The following is a 9,800-nucleotide window of genomic DNA, read 5'->3' as shown; positions in this document are numbered from 1 at the left end:
CTCCCGCCTTGCTTCACTCTCACCACCTCACACTCACCTTGTTGCGTCAACTTCACACTCTAAAATGTGTGTAGAAATGGCCTCCTTTTATAGGCCAAAAGGGATGCCCTCTCTTATGAGAGGCACCCATGTGTCGCCGCCCTTGTGCGAATAAGTCCAAATCGGACCCTCCAATCCGCCCATGTGTGGCCGCCCTTGAGAAGACAAGTCCGCTTTTGAATTCGGCCACCGGCCATTGAATTCGGCCACCGGCCACCGGCCATTGACTTCCGACCACCAGCCATCGGCCATGGACTACCGACCACCGGCCAACCGACCGGTTATTTTCCGACCACTTTCCGGCCGCTGTCCGGCCATAATATTCCGGCGAAAAAAAAAAGTCTCGGGGGCCTCCGCCCCCGACGCCTCTAAAGTTACCCTTGATTCTTGTCCGTGAAAATTTTGGTTTCCAATGAGTGATTTTCCTTCACACACGATGGCTTCTCCTCATAATGGGGGCCTTACAAATGTGCGCTTTTACCACAGAAAATTACAAGGGTAAATCAAGCCTCCATACTTAACAATCTCCCACTTGGAGACTGATCTCCAAACCAAACCTGTGACTGCTTTCCATTCTGGCTTCTTATCCTTGAATGCCGATTGAAGATGAGCAAAAGCTCAACTTCTCCTTGGTGACCACCTTTGTAAACATGTCTGCAGGATTTTCACTTGTATGCACCTTTCCTAGCTTTAGTTGTCCCTCTTCCAAAAGAGTGCGTATGAAGTGATATCTCACCTCAATGTGCTTTGTCCTTGAATGAAAGGCTGAGTTCTTCGCAAAATGGATAGCGCTTTGGCTATCACTATACAAGACACAATTGTCTTGTTTGAATCCAAGCTCTTCTAAGAATCTGTGAAGCCACATAATTTCTTTGCTTGCCTCCGTCATTGCTACATACTCTGCTTCCGTGGTAGAAAGTGAAACCACTTTCTGCATCTTTGAAGCCCACCTTACTGCTGTGCCTCCAACCGTGAACACATAGCCAGTAGTGCTCCTTCGAGTATCTTTGTCACCTGCCATATCTGCATCAGCATACCCTTCTAGAAAAATATCAGTTCCTCCAAAATACAAAGCATTTGTTGTTGTCCCTTTTAGATACCTAAGTATCCACTTCACAGCTTACGAATGCTCTTTACCTGGGTTGTCCATGAACCTACTCACAACTCCCACTGCATGTGCAATGTCTGGCCTTGTCCAGACCATAGCATACATTAGAGAACCTACCACTGCAGCATATGGAACTTTAGACATATAGGCTATCTCCGCTTGTGTCTTTGGACACATATCCTTCGTTAGTTTAAAATGACCAGCCAAAGGTGTAGAAACTAGTTTTGCATTTTGCATTGCAAACCTTTCTAGTACCTTCTTGATGTAATCTTCTTGAGATAGCTTTATTGTCTTCTTCGTCCTGTCCCTTGATATTTTCATACCAAGTATCCTCTTTGCAGCACCTAAATCTTTCATTGAAAAAGATTTGGACAGCTCCTCTTTTAGGTCTTTGATGTCCTCCATGTTAGCACTTGCAATCAGCATGTCATCAACATACAACATTAGGATGATGAACTTCCCATCTCCCAAATTCTTCGTGTAGACGCAGTGATCCGAGTTGCATCTTGTGAATCCATGATCCAACATCCATCAATCAAACTTCAAGTACCATTGTCTTGATGCTTGCTTTAAACCATACAAGCTCTTCTTTAATCTGCAAACCATTTTCTCCTTACCTTTTACTTCATACCCCTTTGGTTGAAGCATGTAGATTTCCTCCTCTAAGTCACCGTGAGGGAATGCCGTATTTACATCCATTTGCTCGAGATTTAAATCATGAGCAGCCACAAGGCTTAAGACAAGCCTAATTGAGTTCATTTTTACAACAGGAGAAAATATTTCATTGAAGTCAATACCTTTCTTTTGAGAAAAACCTTTTACCACAAGCCTAGACTTGTACCTTTTCTTCCCACCTTCTTCTTCCTTTAGCTTGTACACCCATTTGTTTTGAAGTGCCCGCTTACCTTTAGGCAACTCAACCAACTCCCATGTTTGGTTGCGATGTAGTGAGTCCATCTCCACTTGCATGCTCTTCGTCCATTCTTCTTTGGATTCATGTTGCATAGCTTCTTCGTATGATTCCGGCTCTCCAGAATCTGAGATCAAGAGATGGTTGAAGGAAGGAACAAACCTTTCTGGAGATCTACTTGCTCTTGTAGATCTTCAGGGAATAGGTTGAGGCTCCTCATTTGGTTGACGTTGTTGCACATTGTCACCGTTTGCAGTCCTTGAGCCTTCACCGTCCTCAAGCTCCATGTATTCATCACCTGTTTCTTTTGTTTGTTTTCTTTCCAAGTAATCTTTGTACATATTGAGGGAATTCAACCTTGTCCTTGGAGAAGCTGGAATGGAAGTAGAGGAAGTTTGGTGCATTCAAAATCTCCAAGTACTGACCAAGGGAGGAATTCTTTCCCAAGTCTCCTTTAGCTCGTCCACGGGGACAAGGAATGAACTTATCATCATAGACTACGAGCTACGAGAAATAAAAGCCAAGTGCTGATATATACACATGAAACTCTCATACGGGGAAGCAAAAAAATATTTACACAATAGTATACCTTCTGATTTTCATCTTCTTCGAGTAATGTAGCATTCCATAAGTCAAGTGTACTCTCGTTTGTAGAGGATGAGGAAGGCGTCAATGTTGTTGATGGAGCAATTCTCCCCATCTCTATGATTCCAAGCCTTTCTTGTACCGCCCTGAACTCCGACTCCGTTGGAAGCGTCATGGCACGTGTGGCTGCATCAATGTGTATCATTGCTAGTGCCTCTATTGGTTCAATAAACTCAACCACTATTACATGAGCATCCATGACAGAATCCTTGTCATCGAGAGGGTCGATTATACTATCATCATCTTGTAGATTTTGAGCAACTATAGCAAGGCAATAGTCCTCTCTCAAGTCAAACAATTCCATGATGTCATTAAGCATTACATAATGATGATCATTGATGGGGACAATAGGGAGCACATTTGTTGGCAAAGCTCCCCTTGGTAACTAAACACCTTCAAAAACACACAAAGCATCACTGGTTGCACCAACTCGTCACCAGTGATAGAACGGTGACTGCTCTCGGCCTCCTCTGTTGTGTCTCGGTGATCGTCCAGATTAACATTCAAAAAGAGTATGAACCCAGCATAGTATTCTGCAACTTGACACTTTGGATTATGTACAGGACATAATATGTCATTCTTGCGAGACTGCAGTGGCAACTTGAGATTGCTCCTGTAGAAAATATCTTTCTTTGAATGATCAGAACTGATATCCTTCATATGAACATATCGATAACCTTCAAACTCAAATGTGCCGTTGATCATATGTTGCTCATATGTCTGATGAAACTCTGCAAGGAAATGTGACGTAGAAGCCAAAAACTCTTGCAATGAGAAGGCAGGGTTTAAAACTGGCTTGAATTCCTACTCCCACTGGTTGAAGGCCAATTCTATAGAGAAAATGGTACAGCTTGTCTTTGGGTGCCTCGTTAGAGCAAGGCAGCTCCTCCTCTATCTCGATCTAAAAGGGATCCATTTGTAGAGAGAGGTAAGAAAACTTGGGTTATTGGTTAGGGTAAAGGTAGGAAGGCACTGACTAACATTAGGGAGTCCAAAGGGGGGACTGATGGGCCTTCTATATATAGAATCCTCAGGAACTCGACCAGGTCATTACAGCCACCCTTATGATTGCATTAGAGATGGTGCAATGAATGCAGCACAAAGATCGAGACAAGCTCAACCATCCCTATGACACGTATCCCAGTTGGGTGAGTACCGTAGCTATATAAAGCACCTTGATTGTGCACTCTAGAACTCACTCACATCTACACAATGCAGGTATGGAGGACAAGAAGAGAGGAAAGGCAAAGCTTTTCCAAAAGATGATGGTGGAAATGAAGGAGGTCGAGAAAATGATAGCTGAGGCAAAAGCTCTTTGAAAGGAGTTGAAGAAGAAAAACAAAGGAAACCAGAAGGCAAAGGCTGGGGAAACCAACACTGCAAAGATCGAGGACAATAAACCAGCAATGATAAAGGAGGAAGAAGAATAATAGTAATGGATAAACAAGATAGTGCATTTATCACCTCTTAGTCTTGTGTGATGGAGTCCTTGATGATAATGCAAAAGTCCAAATATCTTATTCCTTTGTCTCTGCCTCTTTGTTACTTTTTTTGGTTATTGATTATGAAGGAAGAGTTTTTATCAAAATGTGTCGCACCACAATCCGAGTGGGAGGTTTATGTCACATAGCCATTGATATGCTCGTGCTCTGTAGCGACAAAAAATTCGCGATAGGGAGCTCTCTTCACGATATGGGTGGTCCCTATTGCGTCGTGGCGCGACAGCCAAATGTCGTGCAACAACGCGATAGGGAGGTGCATCCATGATATGGGTGGTCCCTATTGTGTTGTGATGCGACATCCAAATGTCATGCCACAACGCGATAGGAAGGCGCATCCACGATATGGATGGTCCCTATCGCGTTTTGGCATGACACTCTTTATCACGTTGTTGCGCGCCATCAAGAGTGTCGTGCCACAACACGATAAGGAGTTCTAGTTGCGGTACACTCCCCCTCCTCGCGTTGTGTCGCTACATTTTCACTTGTCGTGACACAACGCAATGAGGGGGTTTGGTTGATCAAGGCCCATCCCATATCGCGTTGTGCTGCGACAACCACACAGTCGACATGCAATATGCCATGTGTCCTCCATACGGTGACGCACCCTTCCCAATGAAGATGAGCAACTCAATTAAGTGTGGCCACCGCTACATGCATATCCCACGTTTAGTAATGATAATGATGTTCTTGGCGCTTATATAACATTTCTATTTCCGTATATCCCACTGCTGCTTGACCTCTGTCCTCACCTCTTAAGAGTCACCTCTTGCGACCTAACCTTCTCATTGCTCAATCTTCTCCTTTTTCTTCCTGGCACAACGCTTTCTAGGGCAAACACTTTTTTCCATGGCTCGCACAAAGCAGACCGCAAGGAAGGTTTACCTGCAAGACAACCAACCTTCATCCTCAAGAGTTGCAAGTAAAACCCTGCCTAATCTTTGGGCAACAATGTGTAGTAGGAGGTACGAGCAGAACCGAAGCGTTCTGCTTGAGCTGCACAAACTCCAGAGGCATATCTCTCTAGCTATTCCTAACTTACCCATCCAAAGAGTAATTCGCCAAATTTGTGAGCACAAAAATTTGGATTATCGGTGGGCCAGAAGTGCGATGAGTTGCCTCCACGAGGCAGCCGAGGACTTTCTGATCGAGTTGTTCCAAGACAGCTACGTCCTCACAGCTCATGCTCATAGAGTGACAGTGATGCCCCAAGATATCAATTCTGTTAAGCTGTTACACTTCAGGTACGACAAGACACTTGCACCAGTCCATCTATCTGATAAGAGAATGGACAACATTTTGGCAATCCCTCCACTCACTAAAGTGAAGGTATACGATGTGAGCACCACACAGCACACGTATGCCACACGTTTGAATGTGGAGTGGACCCAAGAGCTACTTGTGGAAGAGCCTTCAGCCAAGTTAAATGAACGGGAGATGTTAGCAACCATTGACCAAGCTAACACTGAGACCCTAGGTTTTTTCGGCCCAACTTTCAATGTAGCACTTTTGGTCTAGGATCAAAATTTGTATTTTCATTTCGGTCCTCACGAGATAGTTGTTTTTTGAAATAGTGAGAGGGAGCTTACAGACCAAATTATAAATTTTGGTCTCTGGTATGTTATATTATTTTTACAGAGGTATTGATTTGATTTTGGCTTATTAGAGATCCTCATCAATTAATTTTTTCAATTTGCAGCATGCTGGTTTCCAACCTTTCATGGACTCAACAATCCGAGGTAGTCATTTTGGATTCACAGCTATCAGTGCTTACCTCGCAGACCACTCCTAATAGAAGTCATTGATTGGTTTCAACCAGTCAACATGGCACGGTAAAAGTTTTACTTTTAACTTACAATAAAAAGTAACTATTTTTAATCTCGTTATTCTTAAATATTTTGTATACTATGAATAGCAAACTAATTCCTTGTTTTGTGCAATCAGTTCACATTGGAGCCTTATTGGACTAAACATTGAGTGCAAGCGTTGCTACCTTGCAAATTTTGCGCATGGTTTTCATGGAATGTTCGAAGGTACGTAGTTACTTGTTTCTTGATTCTGCAATTTCGATGCAACATGTGGTCACCATATGCTATGTCTTGCAGGTTTGTTCAGAAACTTGCGGTTGCATGGGAAGCATTGACTAAAGACAGTGTTTGGGAAGATGTGCTGATTTGAGTTGTAAGGTCCCAAAACAAGACGACGGGCATTCTTGTGGATGGAGAGTTCTTGCAAATGCGAAGCTTCTTCTGGAACGTATTTATGCTGTGAGAAGCATAGAAGTGTAAGTGCAATGTTTTTCTTTTGTAATTCTTGCACACATGATTCCTTTGAATTACATATAAAATCTAGGGAATTCATTTGCAAACAAGGGACTTGCCAGATTATTCGAACGTCCATGTGGAGGCACTCAGGACGACGATGATCCAGAATATGATCAATCTTGTGGAGACTCGTCCTCTAGGAGCCGTCGATGCATTTGTCGTGCCACCGCCACGACCACAACCTCGGCCTCCACCTCGGAGGTATGAAGCAATCATGTCTCAACCAATGATAGACCAAGCGCCTGGACCTGCCTCCCCTCGTGTTTCTCACCACTCAACCTCTAGTCTTTTTGTGATACCCGATTTTACCGAGAAATACGAGGCCGGTGCACAATCTTTTCCTCAACCCCAAACCCCTCACCCAACCCCCAGACCATCTCCAGAGCCTTTACATTTCACTCATGATAATCAAGCCCGGGAGCTCCCCTCAATTGTAAATGAGAACTACTCATCAATGGATTTAATTGGACATTATTTTGTACATTATTAAACCCAATATAAAGACAACTTGAGTCAATTTTGAAAAGATAAATGTTCTCAGACTTTATTTGCAAGAAATTCCTTAACAATTCATTTTCGCATGAATATAGATTGCAAGCTTGTTGTCAACAACTTTATTTGATATTTGCAGTTTAGAGCAATGTGATATATTGTGAGAGCCGTATTCTTAAATCAAGAGTTGCATTGTAGTAGAAACAGTCGGTCATCCTTTATCTCTGCGCACAATGCCTTCTTCTCCTTTCTCGGAGACACCTGTGCGACAATTAATCGAACAATTAGATTAGACCAATATTTGGTGATGATAACCAGCAGGGAAATAACTAACAATGTATTCATGTTTACATACAAAACATACTACCTTTCGCATGTTGCACTGGAAAAGATATTGTGGAGGCAAGCTGAGGTCAACCTCGTTCTCCAAATTCTCGCACACTTGTTGTAGTGTCACATTGCCTCGAGTTCTAAGAAGAGTTAGCAGATCAGGTCCACACCATACCTCAAGCATTCTCAAAGGATTGTTCAGGTCATCAGTTAAATTTTGGTCCAAAGCTACCAGATGACCATTCACTCGATGCCATCTTATGTAGTGGAAGGAAGCTATGAAATTTTGAGAAGCTATCATGCACTTACACACAATAGACTTCTTATTTACCTTGCATAAGATGCCATCAAAATCATGGACATCCCAAGATTCATCCAAAAAATCGAGGCATTTCTCTGTCTTACAGAGTAGCATAGTTCCAGTCTTCCTAATCTCTTCATCATGGAAAAATTCGATGAACACATGCATGGGCATGAAGATTGAAACACGTACCAGTCGACTGGAAATATTTGGTCTCAAGCACTTTTGTAATTTTTGATGGAGCTTTAGTATGAAACACTCAGTGGTTTTAGATAAAGGGACTGGCCACTTTGGACTGTCCTTTGAAGGAATCGGGAGATACTCTAGAGTGTTGAAGCCAAGCGCAGATGCGGAGCATTATAAAAGTGGTTGAAGAAGAAAACCACCCTTTCAACCAACGCTCTTTTGGCGATAGTGTTATAGAGTAGCTCTCCACAGTTGCATGAAATGCATAAAAAATACCAATGATGCAATCCACTAGCTGCCAGTCTTCTTTGTCGGAAGGATAAATATTTGCAACTGGCATGTTAAACACACAAAACACGAGTGAAGAGTAAAATCTATTGTGAATGTAAGAAAACTTACAATTTGATTGGTTTGTTGAAAATTCTGTTGGCGTTGTTCGTAGATGCAACTCTGAGTGCATATATGCATGTTCAATGAGAACCTCTTTGATTGTTTTGCCCGTTTGTGACAAGCGAAAGTTTTTCACCCCATCTTTATAATTCTTCACAAACTCGTTACCCGTGTGCTTTCTCTTCCTGGTTTGTAGGAGAACCCAGCTTTCAACTATAATGGTGGTGGTGAGGCGGTCCGGGGCGGGCAACAAGAAGAGTGGCCTCTAGACACCCTTCAAGGCTCCCGTGCTGCTCAATGGGGCTGGGGCACAACACAACACAAACCAAAACAACAAACCCACCGCCAAATCCCAACTACACAAGGGGCACCACCTAGTTTGACGCAAAAGAGGAGAATCGTTAGAGCAACCCACAAACAAGCAAGGAATTTACACTAACCCTAACACCAATGGAATACTCTCACACACTAAAACACGAGAGAGAGAGAGAGATAGAGAGAGAGAGATAGTGCTCGGGCTGCTTTGAAACGTATCGGCGATGATCAAGCAAACACGACTATATATTTAAGAAAGAGAGAGAAAGGGGGAGGGGGTGCTTGTTGCATTAATACCTTCTTACAAATCTGTCATGACAAATCAAAGTGAGATTAGTACTTGTTCAACATAGCTTGCGTAAATTTCACCACAACACATCACTAGAAAAGCCACCCCAATCACTGTCTTAAGGCCAGGGGAGTCCTCTCCACCCTGTCGCCCTCTTACAGTATGTGGGATTTATGGCTAGATTGATGACAACACCAGAGACAAGCTATCAAGAACTTTAAAAAAAAAAACACCAAGACACTTACGCATCATTGTTGTCCATTACTTCACGTTGGAAGGGAGACAAAATATCCAAGATTAGTCCAAATCCACCCTCCTTGATTCAGCGAATGTTGGGCTTACACTAGTAGGAGAAATGATAGATTTCCTACTCTCAATTGAATGATCACTCTCTCTCTTACAATGGCATAGATTTCCCTTGCTAATCCCCTATTACAACACATGCACATGCATAAGACAATGAGCTTCCACTCAAGAGCTCCTTCTAGAGAGGTTGAGCTTGGCTTCTCAAGCTATAGCATAGTGCTCTTGCTTATGGCTCCCCCCTTTTATGCTAGCTACACCCTCCTTTTATAGCAATTTTGAAGGCTAGGGTTACTCCTCTAACCATGGTTGGGTTAGATTTTCAGCAATTTATTTAATTTCTTTTGCTTGGAATTATCAAGAAGTTGGTGGGGAAAGAGAGAGGAGAGAAATGGAGGTGATAGGACTTTTCATAGTGGGTTAGTGTTAGTAGAGTTAGTATTAATTTGCAAATGGAATTGGATATTTACAATGGGAGTATCCATGTAGGATACAAATAAGGAAGAAAAACTCTTAAGAGGTAAGAAAAGGTGGATTTCTTACAAGGTTGATGCTCCAAGTGTCTTGAGTAGGGCCAATTTTGACGCTTGTTGACGGTCCACTAGTTTTGACGGTACATTTTTTCTCCACTCTTGACCTTCCTTGAGAGACAAGGTAATTGAATCTGAG

Source organism: Adiantum capillus-veneris, chromosome 19 (genome assembly GCF_014529385.1).
Source record: "Adiantum capillus-veneris isolate H3 chromosome 19, ASM1452938v2, whole genome shotgun sequence".
NCBI classification, from domain to species: domain Eukaryota; kingdom Viridiplantae; phylum Streptophyta; class Polypodiopsida; order Polypodiales; family Pteridaceae; genus Adiantum; species Adiantum capillus-veneris.
This window is presented reverse-complemented; position numbering follows the sequence as displayed.